The sequence below is a fragment of the Felis catus genome, chromosome B4 (assembly GCF_018350175.1).
Source record: "Felis catus isolate Fca126 chromosome B4, F.catus_Fca126_mat1.0, whole genome shotgun sequence".
Classification (NCBI taxonomy): Eukaryota; Metazoa; Chordata; class Mammalia; order Carnivora; family Felidae; genus Felis; species Felis catus.
The window spans coordinates 90,499,208-90,516,707 of record NC_058374.1 but is presented as its reverse complement, the minus strand read 5'-3'; the positions used below and the strand labels follow the sequence as shown (position 1 = coordinate 90,516,707).

At 38.4% G+C, this 17,500-nt stretch overlaps 1 protein-coding gene across 4 annotated transcripts in view; it reads right to left on the bottom strand.

Moving 5' to 3' along the window:
• The window catches only part of MSRB3 (methionine sulfoxide reductase B3), a 173,323-nt gene that overhangs the window by 148,466 nt on the left and 7,357 nt on the right, over positions 1-17,500 (bottom strand). The window lies entirely within an intron of this gene.

The following is a 17,500-nucleotide window of genomic DNA, read 5'->3' as shown; positions in this document are numbered from 1 at the left end:
TTATGAGAGAGAGAGAGAGAGAGAGAGAGAGAGAGAGAGAGAGAATGAGTGGGGGAGGGGCAGAGAGAGTGGAAGAGAGGATCTGAAGCAGGCTCTGTGCTGACTGGCAGAGAGCCCGATGCAGGGCTCAAATTTATGAACCGGGAGACCATGACCTGAGCTGAAGCTAGACGCTTAACTGACTGAGCCACCCAGGCACCCCCCAACAAGTGCCCTCCTTAGTACCCATCACCCATTTAATCCATCCCCTCACCCAACACCCCTTCAGCAACCTTCAGTTTGTTCTCTAAGAGTCTCTTATGGTTTGCCTCCCTGTTTTTATCTTATTTTTCCTACCCTTCCCCTATGTTCATCTGTGAAATAAGTCAGTCAGAGAAAGATAAATATCATGACTTCACTCATATGTGGAATTTAAAAAACAAATATGATAAGGAATTTCAAAAAGTTACTCAGTTCATCTATATACATTCCTGGGGAAAACAATGTGCTAAGAGCTGATGAATATGCAAAGATGTAAGATATAGTCTGTGCTACCAAAAAATGTACTAACCTAGATGGAAACATAAGACATGCACTAAATGCCTTCCTTAGTAGAGGTGGAAATAAAGTACATGGAATTATAGAGAAAGGAATATTGCTTCTAACTTCGAAGGAGGGAGTGGCAGAGAACCAGGGGTGTTGAGAACCAAAGAAAAGCTACATAAAGAGCTTTTTTTTTTTTCCCCTTAAATATCTCTGGGGTTAGTAATTTTTTAATTTTTGATCTCAGGATCTCTTTACACTCCTAAAAACTATCAAGGACTCAGGATGTCTTTTGTTTATATGGTCATACCTATCAATACTTAGCATATTGAAAATTAAAATGAGTAATTTCAAAAATATTTGCATATTCAATTAAAAAAATAAATACTTTAAGTGACATTTTTAGTGAAAAATAACTGCATTATCCACACCATGAGTTTTTTATTTTTGCAAATCTTTTCTATCTGGCTTAACAAAAAAAAACCTGGATTTTCATGTGTCCTGTGTTCAATCTGTTGTGATATGTTGTTTTGGCTAAACTATGCATATATGAATATCTTGCCTCACTCAGGTAAGTTCTTGGAAAGGGAGGAATATTTTAATAACTTTTTCAGAGAACTATAGGTATTCTTCTTTGATATTATACCAAAACTCAACGAAACGATCATCTGAAACTATTATCAATAAACTTTTCATACAATTACATTAAACTCAATGGTCTATCTTGCATTTTGAATGGATCGTCTAACTTTGCCTGATTTTGTAACATCATGCAATGTTCATTTGGGTTATGCAGATCTTTCCTAAGTTGACACATTTCATTATCAATATCTAAAATTATATTCATTAATATCACTGCTGATTTCATCAGAAAAGTCTTTAAACACTGAGAAGCTGTCAAACAAGCTCATGGTGGCAGGCATAAGTTTTCCAAACTTTTATTTTTTACCTTGAAAGCTCGAATTTATCATTACCAACAATGCTATCGGCTGTTTTCCTTAAAGTGGCAGCAGCACTTCATTCACTAAGAAAATGCATGCCAAACCCAAGTCGAAATAAGCAATTTGTCTGTTGGTCATTCTGTCAAGCAAAATGGTGTTCCAAACAATTGCACAAGTGCTTTGCCCGGAGACAACCATTGTTCTTTGGTGTGCAGAAACACTTTATAAAATGTACTTCCCATTACTTCACACAGAATATTACAAAGATATGTAATCAAGGTCAAGATTTAATAAAATTAATATAAATTCTACTACCTCATCAAGGACATTCTTATGTGAAAATGGCTTTTTCCTCGCACGGGTATGTTAATAAAGCATAAAATGATTACTAATAAAGTTTGTTGCCACAAAACCCTGATTCATACCAAGATACCAGCAGTGTTATCCGCTTTGGCTTTTTCAACATCAGTGCAAATGTCAGCACAATGAAAACAGGAAATAATATCTTGGTACTAGTAGGAAAATAGTTTTCACTTCATGAATCCCTTGAAAGGGTCTAAGAGACTCTAAGGGTCCTCAGCCCACACTTCAGGAACTGCTAGTCTGGCATATTGCTTGGCACATAGCCAGCACAATGAATCTTCAATAAATATTTGTGGAATAAATGAACAATGAACAGAGAAATACATGTATAATTTATCCCATGATGTTTAAGAAACAACAAGTGGTTAGAAAATATCAGTAGTCTATTTAGACTTCTCACTACTAGAGGTAACTAGTACATTTCCTATTTCATATAGTCTGTGGACAAATGTGAAATGTTAAACTGTTTTATCAAAATGAAGAGGGTAGTCATGACAGGTTTCTGAAAGTAACAATCAGAATGTTACAACCCAGTTTTCTCAGCACCAATCTTTGAAATTCACAAAATCATGTGTACTGATAAAGGAGAAGAAAACAAATTCTGAATTAGTGTTATAGCTACAAAAGGGGAATTAACTTGTTGATAAATTCACTCAACATTTCTGAACCTATATCATACACATGGAACTATTAATCCATGTAATGCCTACCAATAAAAACCTGCAAGTAGAATAACCAAAGAATTAGACCTTTTGGAAATGCTTGACAATAACAGAAATGTATCATTACATAGGTTTAGAACTAGAAAAAAATCTTAGAGAACACCTAACACATCAGTTTTTGAACATGAACTCACCACCCACCACGGGTAAAATATGAGTTATGAAGTGCTTCACAAGTAATTTGTTAAAAATTTACTTACTTAAAAGTTTAATGTGAGACAGAGCATGAGTGGGGGAAGGAGCAGAGAGGGAGGGAGGCACAGAATCCAAAGCAGGCTCCAGGATCTGAGCTGTCAGCAGAGAGCCGGACATGGGGCTCAAACTCATGAACCATGAGATCATGACCGGAGTTGAAGTCAGAGGCTTAACCCGACTGAGCCACCCAGGCGCCTCAAAATTAACTTTAGATGTCAAAGTTTGAGAGTAAGATTTTTAAGAAAACTAGGATGTATTTAGAGTTATCTCTTTAACAACGTCACCCTCGTTTTACTAGTTTTCTGACATGTTTTCTTGAGTGGGAGAGAGAAGAGTGGAGTTAGAACTCGAACCAGGAATGTGCGGCCTAGACCATCTGTTCCTCGAGTCCATAATCACAATCTGCCGTATGACTGTGTGACTATGCTGCTCACAAAGTATCAGCCATCATGTGTATCTCAGTGGGAAAAAAAAAAATGGGAGAAACAATGAACTGATCCAAATCTCTTATTCTGTAAACAGCAAAACAGAGATAAAGAGACTTATCAAAGGTCAGATGGCCAGCTGGAGACACCGTTAAGCTAAAATCCCTCTTGTCTACATTCTGCAGCATCTACATTTTATTATTCAGTTCACATAAAAAGTAAGAAAAGGACATAAAGAAGTGTACCTAATATTGGCAATGCAAAGGTTACACTGTGTCCATGAGGGTACACCAATGGTATAATTAAAACAGAAATATGGACAAAAGCCCATCTTCTGATGTTAATTATAACTTTACTGAACGCTATTTTTTTCAGGATTCCTGTTTTGAAAAGCATCTAGTCTAGGGCGCCTGGGTGGCGCAGTCGGTTAAGCGTCCGACTTCAGCCAGGTCACGATCTCGCGGTCTGTGAGTTCGAGCCCCGCGTCAGGCTCTGGGCTGATGGCTCAGAGCCTGGAGCCTGTTTCCAATTCTGTGTCTCCCTCTCTCTCTGCCCCTGCCCCGTTCATGCTCTGTCTCTCTCTGTCCTGTCCCAAAAATAAATAAACGTTGGAGAAAAAAAAAAAAAAAAAGACTACTAGTCCTTCCTTAAGTAACATTCTCTATTGATTATTCGTTAATACCACGCCCCCCCATGGAATTTGCAGAACTGAATGTCAATGCCTCTTCGTGACATCTTATATAGTTGATTTTCCTTATTGAAACATTCTTCACTTGTTCTTTCTTTTTTTAATTTTTCTAAGTTTATTAATTTTGAGAGAGAATGTGAGGGCAGGAGCAAACAGAGAGAGAGAGAGAGAGAGAGAGATTCCCAGGCAGGCTCTGCACTGTCAGTGCAGAGCCCAATGCAGGGCTCAACCTCACCAACCATGAGATCATGGCCTGAGCTGAAGTCAGATGCTTAACCCAGGCGACCCTTCGCTTGATTTTCTATGACACTACACAGTATCATTTTCTTCCTCCCTTTCCAGAAATCACTTCTCTATCTCTTGTTGTATTTCCTTCTGATTTCCAAACTGTGGTTATGCTTCAAAGCTACCTGTTCAGTGCCCTGTGTATTTCTATTTAATCCCTTTCTTGCACATCTCACCTACTCTTATGACTTCAACCATGTGAAGATGTAGCTCCAACACTGAATCAAGCTCTAATGCTGCATCTCTAATATCTATTAGATAATAGCACCAGCTTGCATCTGTACACTGTGTTCTAATTTACAAGACAATTTCATATAAATGGTGATATAGTCTTATATAGCTTACAAGAAAGAATCTTTAGTCACACTTTATAATATCATTCAAATATTTTGCACCCATACATCTTACTTGATATTACTATTAATGATAATCATTTTTGAGCACCTGCACTAGGTCATTTTGTATGTAGGTATGTATCATTTAATCGTCTTATCAACCCTCAGGCAGGCATTCCTATATGTTGTAGTCATTGGTGCTATTTGCCGAGCATTTCTGACTCTCCGTTTTCCAGGCAAATTAAGAATGCACTTCCTGACCCCCTGTGATCGAGTGAGACCATGTCATTAGTTCTGGGCAATAAGTTGTGAACATAAATGATAATGTATGTCACCTCTGAGACACAGCACTTAATTGTTGCTATGAGACTCTCCAGAACTTTCTTTCCCTCTCCAAAAGTGACCAGTAATTTCTATTAATTAGACAGTGGCTGCTCCATTAACGATGATCCTAGAGTCCCCCCACTGACAATGAATGTGCAATACAAGCACAAAATAAACCTTCAGTGTTTTAAGCCACTGGGATTTGAGGATTATACATTCCAGCAGAATCTCTGGTTCAGAGAATAATTTGCTTGAGGTCATAAGGCCAGTAAATGATGCAGCCAGAATTTGAACTGTGGTCTCTATTAATCTCTTCTACCACATGAAAAATTCTTCAAGGGCAGGGACTCTTGTGCTCCAGATTGTGTCCTTGTTTGGGAAAATAACTGGGTCTGGAATGATTAGAAGCCCAATACGAAAGACAACGAGACCACCTTGAAAAGCCCAGAATCTCTCTCATTAGCCAGCCCTTCTATTCCTAAATACCCCCAAGAGATTCTTACCTTGGTCAGAAAACACAGCTCTTCCCTCATACTCAGATATTAAAGGAGAGACCTACTTCACCTTGGATCACCTGGAGATAACAAACCAGTCTCAGTCCTTCAAGACAAAAGTTTTCACTCAGCTGCAAAACTGAGTAGTTCCTGGTCACAATGAAATTCCTGAATACAATGAACCTAATTCCTGAAGTGACTGAAAGAAAGCTCCCTGAGCACTAACCATATTCCTTCGGTGCTGCTTCTCTGACGGAATAAACAAGTCAGTGCCTAGATGCAGACCTTAGAAATACAGTGCCCTGATTTTAATCAATGTATGAAAAAAGAAAGAGAAAAAACAATCCATTTGCCATGACTTATATCCTTTCCAGTGGCCCAGAGACCATGACTCTGAACCTAAGAAGAAGGAACTATGGCAACAGCTCATTTTTTTTACCTGAAAGTAAGTAAGTATGGAAGTAACAATATGAGCTTTTAGAGACCAGCTACACACAGAGATTTGGCTGCAGTTTCAGAAGAGAAGGCAAACATTAGTAACATCACGTTTTAAAGCAAAAAGAACATTTATATTGTGGACAAAATGTACAGAAGGCCAGAAAGAAAGGTAGAGGAAGGGGTAAGAGTATCAGGACTTCATAAAGTAACACCAAGAGATACTAACTAGACCAGAAAATGCTAATTGACTCTTAGAATCCACTCTTCCTTCTTTGTGTTAGTAATAGAACCCTCTGCAATTTTTTTAAAATTTTTTTTTAACGTTTATTTATTTTTGGGACAGAGAGAGACAGAGCATGAACGGGGGAGGGGCAGAGAGAGAGGGAGACACAGAATCGGAAGCAGGCTCCAGGCTCTGAGCCATCAGCCCAGAGCCCGACGCGGGGCTCAAACTCACAAACCGAGAGATCGTGACCTGAGCTGAAGTCGGACGCTTAACCGACTGAGCCACCCAGGCGCCCCAGAACCCTCTGCAATTTTAGCTGAACATACTGCTACCTTTCTCAGCCTCCCTTGCTGAGACCATGATATTAAGTTTTGGCTGATGGAAAATAATTCGAAAGATCGCGTCACCTCCTTTACAAAGTCACTTACTTCAGCCGTCCTCTTCTTTGGGAAATGGCAACGACTGCAGCAGCATGCCTGGACCGTGCCATGGAAGCTACTTGAATGGGAAGGCAAGCCACCTGTGGGCTATTAACTACCCTGGGCTACTGTGGGAGAAAAAAGAAACTTTTGCTCACGTAAGTCACTCTCCTTGGAATCTCTGTCACAACTGCTTGGCATGTAGCCTACCAACAGCTGATGAACAAATATTTATTGTTACAAAAGTGAATAGTAAGGGAATTTCAAAGTCAACAGCGGTAGACAAATTGGAGAAGAGAGAGCAGATAGATCCTTCTTTTTCATGACTGGATATCACACAAAACAGATGAATCAAGAAGCAGTGCTATAACTGTATTGACTAAAATTAGGGAACTACCAGAACGATTTAAAAACATTACTCCAGAAGAATGACACAGAGATGGAGACGGGGGTGGAGTTGGAGATGGTTCCCATGTACCAAGAACCATGCGCAGGTTTTTCATAAAAATAAAGCTTATACGTGCAAAAAAGATGGAATGCCTTAACGGACCATTTCACCTAAAGAAAGAGTTGCTAATGTAGGCTGACTAAATCCTACGCCTGGGACTATAAACTACAGTATCTACATCTATCACTAAAAGAGTATTTTTAATGAGTTGAATATAAGCCCTAAACATATGTGTCCTTAAATCATGTCTCAAATATTTTAAGTTAGAACTCTGCCACCATTCCAGGAAAACAGAAAGTTTTAGCACCGGAAACTGCAAATAAATATTTGCTCTTGTACCAGAATTTTAGCATTCCTCCCCTCCAAGTTTATGTTCTGCTGCAGAACGTAAGAAAATTATACAATGAAATTCTCATGATGGTATGTGTTGTGGCTTGAATCTGATAGCACAGATAAAGGAGAAGTTTTATGAAAATGGACTCCTATCACACTGAAAGATAAAGCTTCACGGCCTCTATCAACTACCCTTTGATCCCAAGTTGGACTTAGGAGAGAGGAGAAGACATGAATGAAATCATAGAGCGAAAGATATATAATATTTTACAAAATGTCTTTCTACTTTGTCCCACAGTAGTTTTCTTTACTAATTTTAGGTGGTCAAATCATGTTTTTAAAAGAATTTGGGGGGCGCCTGGGTGGCTTGGTCGGTTAAGCGTCTGACTTCAGGACTTCGGCTCAGGTCATGATCTCACGGTCCGTGAGTTCGAGCCCCGTGTCGGGCTCTGTGCTGACCGCTCAGAGCCTGCAGCCTGTTTCAGATTCTGTGTCTCCCTCTGTCTCTGCCCCTCCCCTGTTCATGTTCTGTCTCTCTCTGTCTCAAAAATAAATAAACGTTGAAAAAAAAAATTTTTTTAAAAGAATTTGGGTTTTCCATATGCATCTCAAACTATTCATTTGTTTGTTTCTTTACCAACTTATTATTGGTAAACTCAATTTGTTTCTTTCTGTACTAATTTGTTATTCTTTCTGTATTCCTGATCCTGTTAAAAACTACTTCCATCCACCCAGTCACTAAACTCCAAATCTGAGAGTCATCCTCATTTTTTTTTCATTTTAACCATTCATATCTAATTGACACTAAGTGCTGTCAAATTTATTTCCAAGATACTGCTCAAATACATCCTTTTCTTCTCATCTTTCATCTAGAATGCAGTAATGGCCCCTTATGGTCTTCCTGCCTCTAACCTGAGTCCCCTCACATCTACCCTCCCTACTGCTGCAAAAGTGCTGTGTACTAGTTCTGACCATGTCAATAGCCCCGCTTCAAGTGCTTCCAAGCTCACTAGCACCTACAAGGGAAAATTCAGCCAATCTGGCCAGGCATTCAAGACTTATCAGCTTCACTTCTTTTCCTGCTTGTATAACTTCTGCCCTCAACACTCCCTGGTACATGATAGGCTCCATGAACTCTCTTGTCCTCTACTTTGACTCTAGTACCTTACACAGTGCCTAACCCCTAGTAGGCATTCAATAAGTATTTTTTGGTAAATAAATACTCTGTTCTGATGGTGGCCAACTATTTATCCTACCCTCGCCACACCACCCACAGACTCATAAAAGCAATGAACTCTTCATTTTTAGCCTTCAAGACCAGTTTAGACATCATTTCCTCCAGGAAACCTTCCCTTATGGTGGTTCCACACACTCCTCTCCCTATCCCTTCCATTATAACTACTTCTGCACGTTAGAGTTTCAGGTTTATATATATGCCTCTCCTACAACCTCCTTGAGAATAGTCAGTGGTATTTGCCACTGTAAAATAAAGGCTCAATAAATGTTTTCATGGAACCAAACTCAAATGTCACTTCCTCTGTCTTCCCTCATCTCTGTGCATAACATCCCAGTTCCCGTAAGACTAGAGTCCTATGCTGTATCTAGTCAATGTGGTATACAGGAAAGGGACAGAGCTGGGTTCAAATTCTGACTCCATCACTTAGCCCACGTGATAAATCTTGAGCAAATTAGTTACTTTCTCTAATCCTCAGTTTCCTTACTTACAATATGTAGATCATACACTTACTTCATTAGGTTTTGGAAGGATTAAATGAGGTAATATTTTTGAGAGCAATTAGCAGACTGCTCAATGAATTCTGCTCCCCTTACTGAGAAGAAAAAAAGTCGGAGCTATCATGTAGAGACAGAAATAGAACATGAAAGGGTGTGTATGTATGTGTGATGTGTGTGCATGTGCATATATGTGCATATATGGCAGCGTTTAATTAGCTTAGTTTTGGACCAGGTTAAGAATGAGGTGCTTGTCTAACAGACAACTAAGATTAATTTGAGATTAGTTTTTCTATTACAGCAGTATGTTTCAGTGACTGCCAAAAAAAAAAAATCATATCTTTGACAAAAAAATTTCAAGTTTTGCAATCAACTGTTTCAGTCGTTCACACAGAGTGATCTAACTTTATGCGTGAGTGAGACTAATGTACTAATAAAACAGAAATCTGACAAAGTAAACTTTTGGTCGACTCTAATTTCAACATTTCAGTAAGAGTTAGAAAATACTGTTGCAATGCACCTAAAAACTGTCAATATCACTCACAAAGATAAAACTGTTCTAGAACTTATAATGAATTTTGCATCACGACTCAGAATTAGAGGTACTGAATTTCCAGTACTAACCTTGTGACTGATACTAATTTGTCATTGAATGCCAGTAAATTCTATTATTCTTAGGCTCTTCTTCCAAACAGATGCTAGCAACTTTTTATATTTCATAATTACACTATTATTTACATTCAGGTTATTCTATAAGCATTTCAAAGCCTCCTAATTGTGCTTTATTGGATTCCTCTTATCAATTAAATGTTGTTTTGCAAATAAAGGGCTTACCTGTTATATAACACTCTGTAATTCCTTCAGATAACAAGAGAGCTCAGGAAACATGCATGCATATATTCTGCATGCAGGGGAAAAAAAGGCCTCAAGGATGAACTCTAGCCAAATGATACAATGATCATAATATCCTTAAGAATGGTAAAATTGAGGTAGAAAAGGTATGATGGTAATCACTAAAGGCAGTAGATGTTATATAATTAAGTGAAATACGTTCTCTCCTTAAAAGAGAGAACATATAAAAATAACACTTCTACAATAACCATGTGGATCTATAGCCCCACTTTCATTAACAAAGGCAGAGCAGAAAAAATAAAAGAATCCCAGACTTCTCCTGCAGAGAAGAGACAAATGCTATTTATTGTATCCTGGTTTTTTTTTTCAAATTTAGTATTTAAATTAGTTTAGGCTCAATGATGTTTCTAAACACTTTTTCAAGGTCATAGAAGTTAAAATATGTCAACCTTTCAAATCCCTATGAAATACAAAAGCAAATAAAACACAGAAACCATATGGCAAAATACTGAAAGCTAAGAGGAAAAGATCATAAAAAGAGTATAAAACAACAGGACAAGGAATGCCATCATAGATGTCCATGATAACATAAAATATAAAGGATTTAAATGCACCTACTAAAAAATGATTCTCATATAGAGTTACAAAACAAAGAAATGACAGGGAGGGAATTTTTAAAAAGCAGAGATAAAGAGAGCCTGCACACTTGCATACACGTGCACACCACACACACAAAGGCGGCAATACAAGTAAATATCTTTTAAAGAGAACAGAGAGGAAGATGTGCATCCACACTGGAAAGTGAAATAGGATAAACCCACTCTGAAATACTTCTGCTAAACAAAGTGCAGAGCAAACGTACTGGAGAAGAAGCCAATCCCAACTCCTCTCATGTGCAAACATTGTTCCTGCAAGTTAGTGAACGAGAATCCAGCAGATTCCTGCCAGGATTGTAAATAGGCGCCAGGGCCAGAGAGCAGGCAGGTCACAAGTATAAAGAGCTTAATAACTGGCACAGAGTATATGTAGAGCCAACAGTTAACTCTGGCAAGCACTTCTGGCATGGAGGCCACACTAAGCAGGGGTTCTGAGGTAATGCGCATGCCTAGCATACCACGGATTTGGGAAGCACTGCCATGGCTGACTTCTGAAAAAGACAGGCAAATGTAGGGAACTAGGGGCACTGCCCTGGAAATTCTGGGCGCTTCGATAAGAGAAAAGACACCGAACCCTAAGGCACCACTTCTTGTTCCAGTCACCTCCAGTTCTGATGCTCCTTCCCCTCTCTCTACACTGTGGCCACTGGAGTCAGAAAATTAAACTACAGTAAACTTAAACTGTTCTCTTCTTCTCTTTATCACCCTGAAAGATTAGGAAAAGCACACATCAAACTCAGCTACAAGGCCTCTCACTTCCCAAACTGGACAAGCCCACACTGCATTCACCCTTTACTCTATTTAACAAACAGATGCTGGGGACAAAGTGAGAAACAATATGCCATGGTCCCCGCCTCTGTGAAGCTAACATATTGTGAGAAAGATACTATTAGCAAGTGCAGTAAGGATCACAGAGAAACAAAGGGGGCATAAATACACTTTATCACAGAGGGAAGTAGTCTAGTTGTCGGGGGAGGGAGGGGAGGACAGGGGATGGGGAGGGCATAAGAAAGCCTTCCTGAAGGTAGTAACATTTAAACTAAGAATAAAAGATAAAACTGTGTTGCCCATATTAAGAATGAAGAAACAGGGGCGCCTGGGTGGCTCAGTCGGTTAAGCGTCCGACTTCAGCCAGGTCACGATCTCGCGGTCCGTGAGTTCGAGCCCCGCGTCGGGCTCTGGGCTGATGGCTCGGAGCCTGGAGCCTGTTTCCGATTCTGTGTCTCCCTCTCTCTCTGCTGCTCCCCCGTTCATGCTCTGTCTCTCTCTGTCCCAAAAATAAATAAACGTTGAAAAAAAAAAAAAAAAGAATGAAGAAACAAGTGTCCCAGCAGCAGATAAGAATGAGTGTAGTCTGTTGGCGGTTATGAAAGAAGAGCATGTCTGGATGGTGTAGGTGAGAAGTACAGGGGGGAGACGATAAGGCTCACAAAGTAGGCAGAAACAAATCCTGGAAGCCATTATAAGAATATGGAACTTCAGGGGCGCCTGGGTGGTTCAGTCAGTTAAGCATCTGACACTTGGTTTCGGCTCACATCATGATCTCATGGTTTTCAGATCAAGACGCATGTCTTGAGGAGCACAGAGCCTACCTGGGATTCTCTTTCTCCCTCTCTCTGCGGGTCTCTCTCTCTCTCTCTCTCATTCATTTTTTTTAACATATTAAAGGGGCTTAAGACACAGCCAGCCAAGCAGAGATAATACAGAAGCAAGTGATATACAGGACTGTGGCTTGGGAAATAGATCTGGTTTATGGCTAGATTTAGGAGGAGTTAACTTTATACAAGTGGAACTAAAGCAATGGAGTAAATTAGATTGCCTCAGAAAAGGTGTAAAATGAGAAGAGAAAATGTCAGAGCCCTGAGGAACTTCAACATTTATAGGTGAGCTGGAGGACAAAGAGTTAGCAAAGAAGACCAAGAACAAGCACTGGCCAAAGAAGGAAGGGGTCAAGGAAAGTGTTGTTCCAGAAAAACAATGATAATGCTGGTTAGGACAATGATAAGGATGTTGCTAGCTAACATTTACTGTGAATGAACTCTGTGGAAAGCACTGCACTAAGTAATCAACATTTATTATCTAATTCAACGATTATAACCATCTATGTGGTAGGAACAATACTATCACCATTCTACAAGGGAGGAAAACTAAGGCACAGATACTTTAATTAATTTGCCTAGGATCACATATATAACAATAACAGTGCTACAAATCAGTAGAAAAGATTATTTCTAGAAGTAAACAGTCAATGTATCAAACGCCCTGAAGTCAGGAAGATAGGTACCCAAATTGAGTCCATTAGGTTTAGGGATATGGACATGATTAATGGCTCCAATCAAAGAAATCTCAGTGGAATAGCATGGAAGGTTCCTCTCATTTTCTTAGATCCTATAGCCAATCCATTGGCAATCCATGAGTTTTGCCACCAGTACCATTATCAAGTACACTAGACTTTAATGGTTTACCTGCTTCCATTTGATCCCTACAATCCATTCTCCACACAGCTGCCAGACTGATTATTTTAAAATGCAAATCAGATCTTGTCACTGCCTGCTTAAAACCTACTAATGGCTTCCATCACACAGAATAATATCTAAGCTCCTCATTATGGTCCAAAAGCCCCATATGATCTCACCATCCTCTTTGCCCTCAACTATAACCATCTTCCCTCCTGCTCCTACCACAGAATGGTCTTCTCACTCCTTCTACAACAGGCTATGCTGGTTCCAAACTGAGAATGAAAGTAACTAGTCTCTCTAGCTCATGCTACATCCCCAGAGATTAGAGAAGTTAGTTCCTGATACATAACACAGATTTAATATATATTTTTGGACGGATAGGAGATAGACAGCAAGAACATAGACAACTTGTAAAACAACTTGGTCACAGAGGATGATGGCAAGTGGAGTAGGCTTTTTGTTTGGTTATATGAGAGAAATATGAGCATGTTTAAATAAAGGATATTAGGAGATTATCCAAGACCTTGGGAAAACCTGAAGACCTCATAAACTCACAATGTAAGAGGAAAAAATCAGTTAGGAAATTAATCAATTTAGGAAAAAATTAAAGTTATACAAGAAAGTTACAGTACAAAGGGATTTCACTCTCTATGCTGAAGTTTTTTGTTCTGCAATTTGAGGGGTTGAGGAAAATCAGTACTTTCCAACCACTACCAAGGACTTCTCTTTACTTAATTATTTTCCTTCATGATCGCCCATGGTTACTTCACACTGAAAGGAGGTTCTGATTAGCAATTACATATGTCTGATTAATGAAATAATTACACTTAACAAATGCAACTTAGTTGGCAAGTCCAAGGCTCAGGAAGATTAACTGATTCATTTAAAGTCACAGAAATATTTTTTAAAAGAGGATGCCGTTGTCTAAAAATGAAGAAAATGGTCCAAATTAGTGCAGGAAATCAATGGAACCAATTCCAAGCCACATACTAAAGGAAATGACTGAAAGATTTTAGAAGAATAATGAAGAAGGTATATTTTTTAATTAGGGAAAAAAGCAATAATAAATCCCAGAGAATTCTTTAAAACTTACATTAAAAAGTCATGGTCAAACCATGAAGGAAATTAAACTACAGCATGACATTAAAAACTGGTGTTGTGCAGGAGAACCAGCTTGAAGCTCACACGAGGGTCATTCTTTTTTGAGAGTCACAAAAATGCTTGAATACCTTAAAAAGTTAAATGGGAAAAAATATAACTAAAAAAAAAAAAAAGACTACATAGGAGTCACAATAGTATAATGAGTAGGAACATAAACTCTGCAGCCAGACTGCCACGATTCGAATCATCATGCAAATTATTGAGTTCCTCGCTCCTACGGGCCTCATCTCAAATATGAGCTCTCATGGTAACATGCTACCTCCTTGATAAAGTTGCCATGGACAGTAAATAAGTTAATATATGTAAAGGGCAAACACTTAGACCAGTGTCTGGAACAAATAGTAAATACACTAGTAACATCTATATGTGAGTATTTGCCATTATCATTATCACTATCATTATTATCATTATTTGGGATATATGGATGGTGAAACATAGAAGCAGTGGGAGAAAATACAACAATATGACTTCACAGGAAAATAGAAGCACCCTACCAGATAAGTGTGAAAGGAGCAGAAATAAATAAAAAGTAGAAAAACAGGGGCGCCTGGGTGGCTCAGTCGGTTGAGCGTCCGACTTCGGCTCAGGTCACAATCTCGAGGTCCATGAGTTCAAGCCCCACGTCGGGCTCTGGGCTGACAGCTCAGAGCCTGGAGCCTGCTTCCGATTCTGTGTCTCCCTCTCTCTCTGCCCCTCCCCCGTTCATGCTCTGTCTCTCTCTGTCCCAAAAATAAATAAACGTTGAAAAAAAAAAATTAAAAAAAAAGTAGAAAAACATATGGATAACAAAAGAAATGTTCATCTTTAAAAATGAGTTACAGACACCAATATGGATAACACGAATATAATGTGATGGGGGGAAAAAGCAAGTCACAGAAGTTACACAGCAGATGACACCATTGACAGGCCTCCAAACATGCAAAAGTAAATAATAAAAGTAAAATTAAAAAAAAGTAAAAAATAAAATAAAAAGTAAATAATAAAATAAAAGTAAATAAAATAAAAATAATAAAAAATAAAATAATAAAATAAATAAAATACATATCTAAATATGTAGATTTAGATACATCTATGGTATAACTATAAAAAAAAGAAGCAAGAGTGTATTAGTTATCATTTGTGTGAAGTGATCATCATGGAATGCAGGACTGTGGGTACTCTGAGCAGAGAGGGAAGCTGTGAATGAAGGTCACACAGGCAGCCTTTACCATTCCACTTTTGAAGCGGAGTGGGGACACTTAGATTTTAAAAAATTACTCTGTATGTCTTATATAGAGATGTGATATATTCTTTGTGCACGTGAAATATTTTATAACAAAAAAGGGCAAACGTTTACTAATACGTTTTAAAGGCAAGAGAAGTTTGTTTTTTGTTTTTTTTTTTTACCTAACTAGTAAAGTTGTTTTTCTTCCTTAAAGCTCAATGGAGATTTTCTTCTTAAATGATAAGAGCAAATTAACTAGTTTAAGAATTAAATATATTTCAGGGCGCCCGGGTGGCTCAGTCACTTGAGCGTCTGACTTTGGGCTCAAGTCATGATCTCACGGTTCCTGAGTTTGAGCCCCGGGTCGGACTCTGTGCTGATGGCTGGGAGCCTGAAGTCTGCTTTGGATTCTATGTCTCACTCTCTCTCTTCCCCTCCCCCACTCATGTTCTGTCTCTCTCTCTCTCTCTCTCTCTCTCTCTCTCTCTCTCTCTCTCTTTCAAATGAATAAATGTTAAAAAAATTTTTTTTCATTAAAAAAAAGAATTAAATATATTTCTAGAATGGTCAAAAGCAAATTCTACTAGCAGTGTACCCTAATTAAAAGAAGACTGTTCTTATCTGAGATATAGCACCAAGCCTAAATAAGCAATTCTTAGCTATACATTTAGGACAACCAATATAATTCCTAGTGCTTACTGCCATTACTTCAAATGGGATAGCTAATACGATGCTTCTAATTCACTGTAACCTATCCTCTAAATAAATACTAAATCTTTAAAAGGGTTATATAACTTTGCTTATGGCTCAAATTACTGAGCACATTAGGCTACAAAGTTCAAACAGAAGATCTTAGTCACAGAATAATATTTATACTTAGTTCCACAAAACAGACAACTTGAACCAAACATAACAAAAAAAGACATAATTACATATAATTAATTATGTCATTTCCATTAAAAATTATGAAAGATACTTGCAGACTTTTAGACAACCCATACACTCACTACAGAATCCATACACTACAGAATCTTATATATTAGGTATCACTCAGTCCAACCAATTCATTTTGCAGATGTGAAGACTGAGGCACAGAGAGCTTACATGCCTTAGACGAGAAAAGGACTAGGAAAACCCAGTCTTCCAATTTGTTATCCAATGTTCTTTTTATCACACTACACTGATTCCTTTGCAACATGAACATATGCACAAGGATGCAAATATATTAATGAGTCTGCAGTTTTTCAACTGGCTCTGCAAGTTGGTAAACATCCCCACCTCAACTCTGCTCATCCTGGCTCTCTACAGTGACCTAACTAGAGGGCATACAGATAGGAAAGAGGGTAGTGTCTGCACTTTTTCATTCTCAGTTACTGTGAGGCCAGGGCTCCCAGGGACCTTCGGTCCCTCAATTGCTGTCCTATCTAATCTTCTGGACTGTGTACAGGGAGATATGGCTCTGCCTTTCTTTCCTTATACACACTAATCTAAAATAACATATCCACCTGTAATAGTCACTGTAGATCTCTCCCAACCCCAACCATGCCCAGATTCTCTAACAATCAAACTCGATATAAATTAAGAGAAATTAAATAAATAAATAAACAGCAAATAAATAAATAAATAAAAGTCACGGCTCTCTGATTTACACAAAAGCTGTCCTGATATTTTTTAAAGACTCTAACATGCAGCATAGGCTTATCTTCAGTGTTGTCTTAAATTTAACATATGTAATGAGGGAGTGGTTGGTTTTGTTTGCAGGTTTTTTCCACTTTAAACAAAATAAACTGACCTAAAAAACCATAAAGATTCATCATGTAATTTACTGTAATAGAAGACAGTTATGCCATAACAGAGACTGCTGTAGGGATGTATTTGTATGCAAATCACCTATTAAATTTCATCCTAAAAACAGGAGGACAGCCCTAAGAATGATGCTCATATACCTGAAAATATAATTATAAAACGTATTCATATACTAATCCCTGAGACTGCTTCACAGCCCAGTCTTAGCATAAAGTACATTGTCTGGCATAAAATAGTCAACTGCTGTTGCAGGAGCATGTTGAGAAGGGTTCTTGTCATTCCAAAATTTCAACCATGGTCAGATTCTCCGCCCCATTCTAAAGTGAGGTGACAATGAGTCACTGAAAGCTGAGTCCAGAACCTCTCTGAGAGTATCCACAAAGCAAGAAATCAAGCTGTCCATAGACTCTATATACCATAATTCCTACACATGTGTACTTTCCAAACATGAGAATGCTTTTTTTTTATATTTA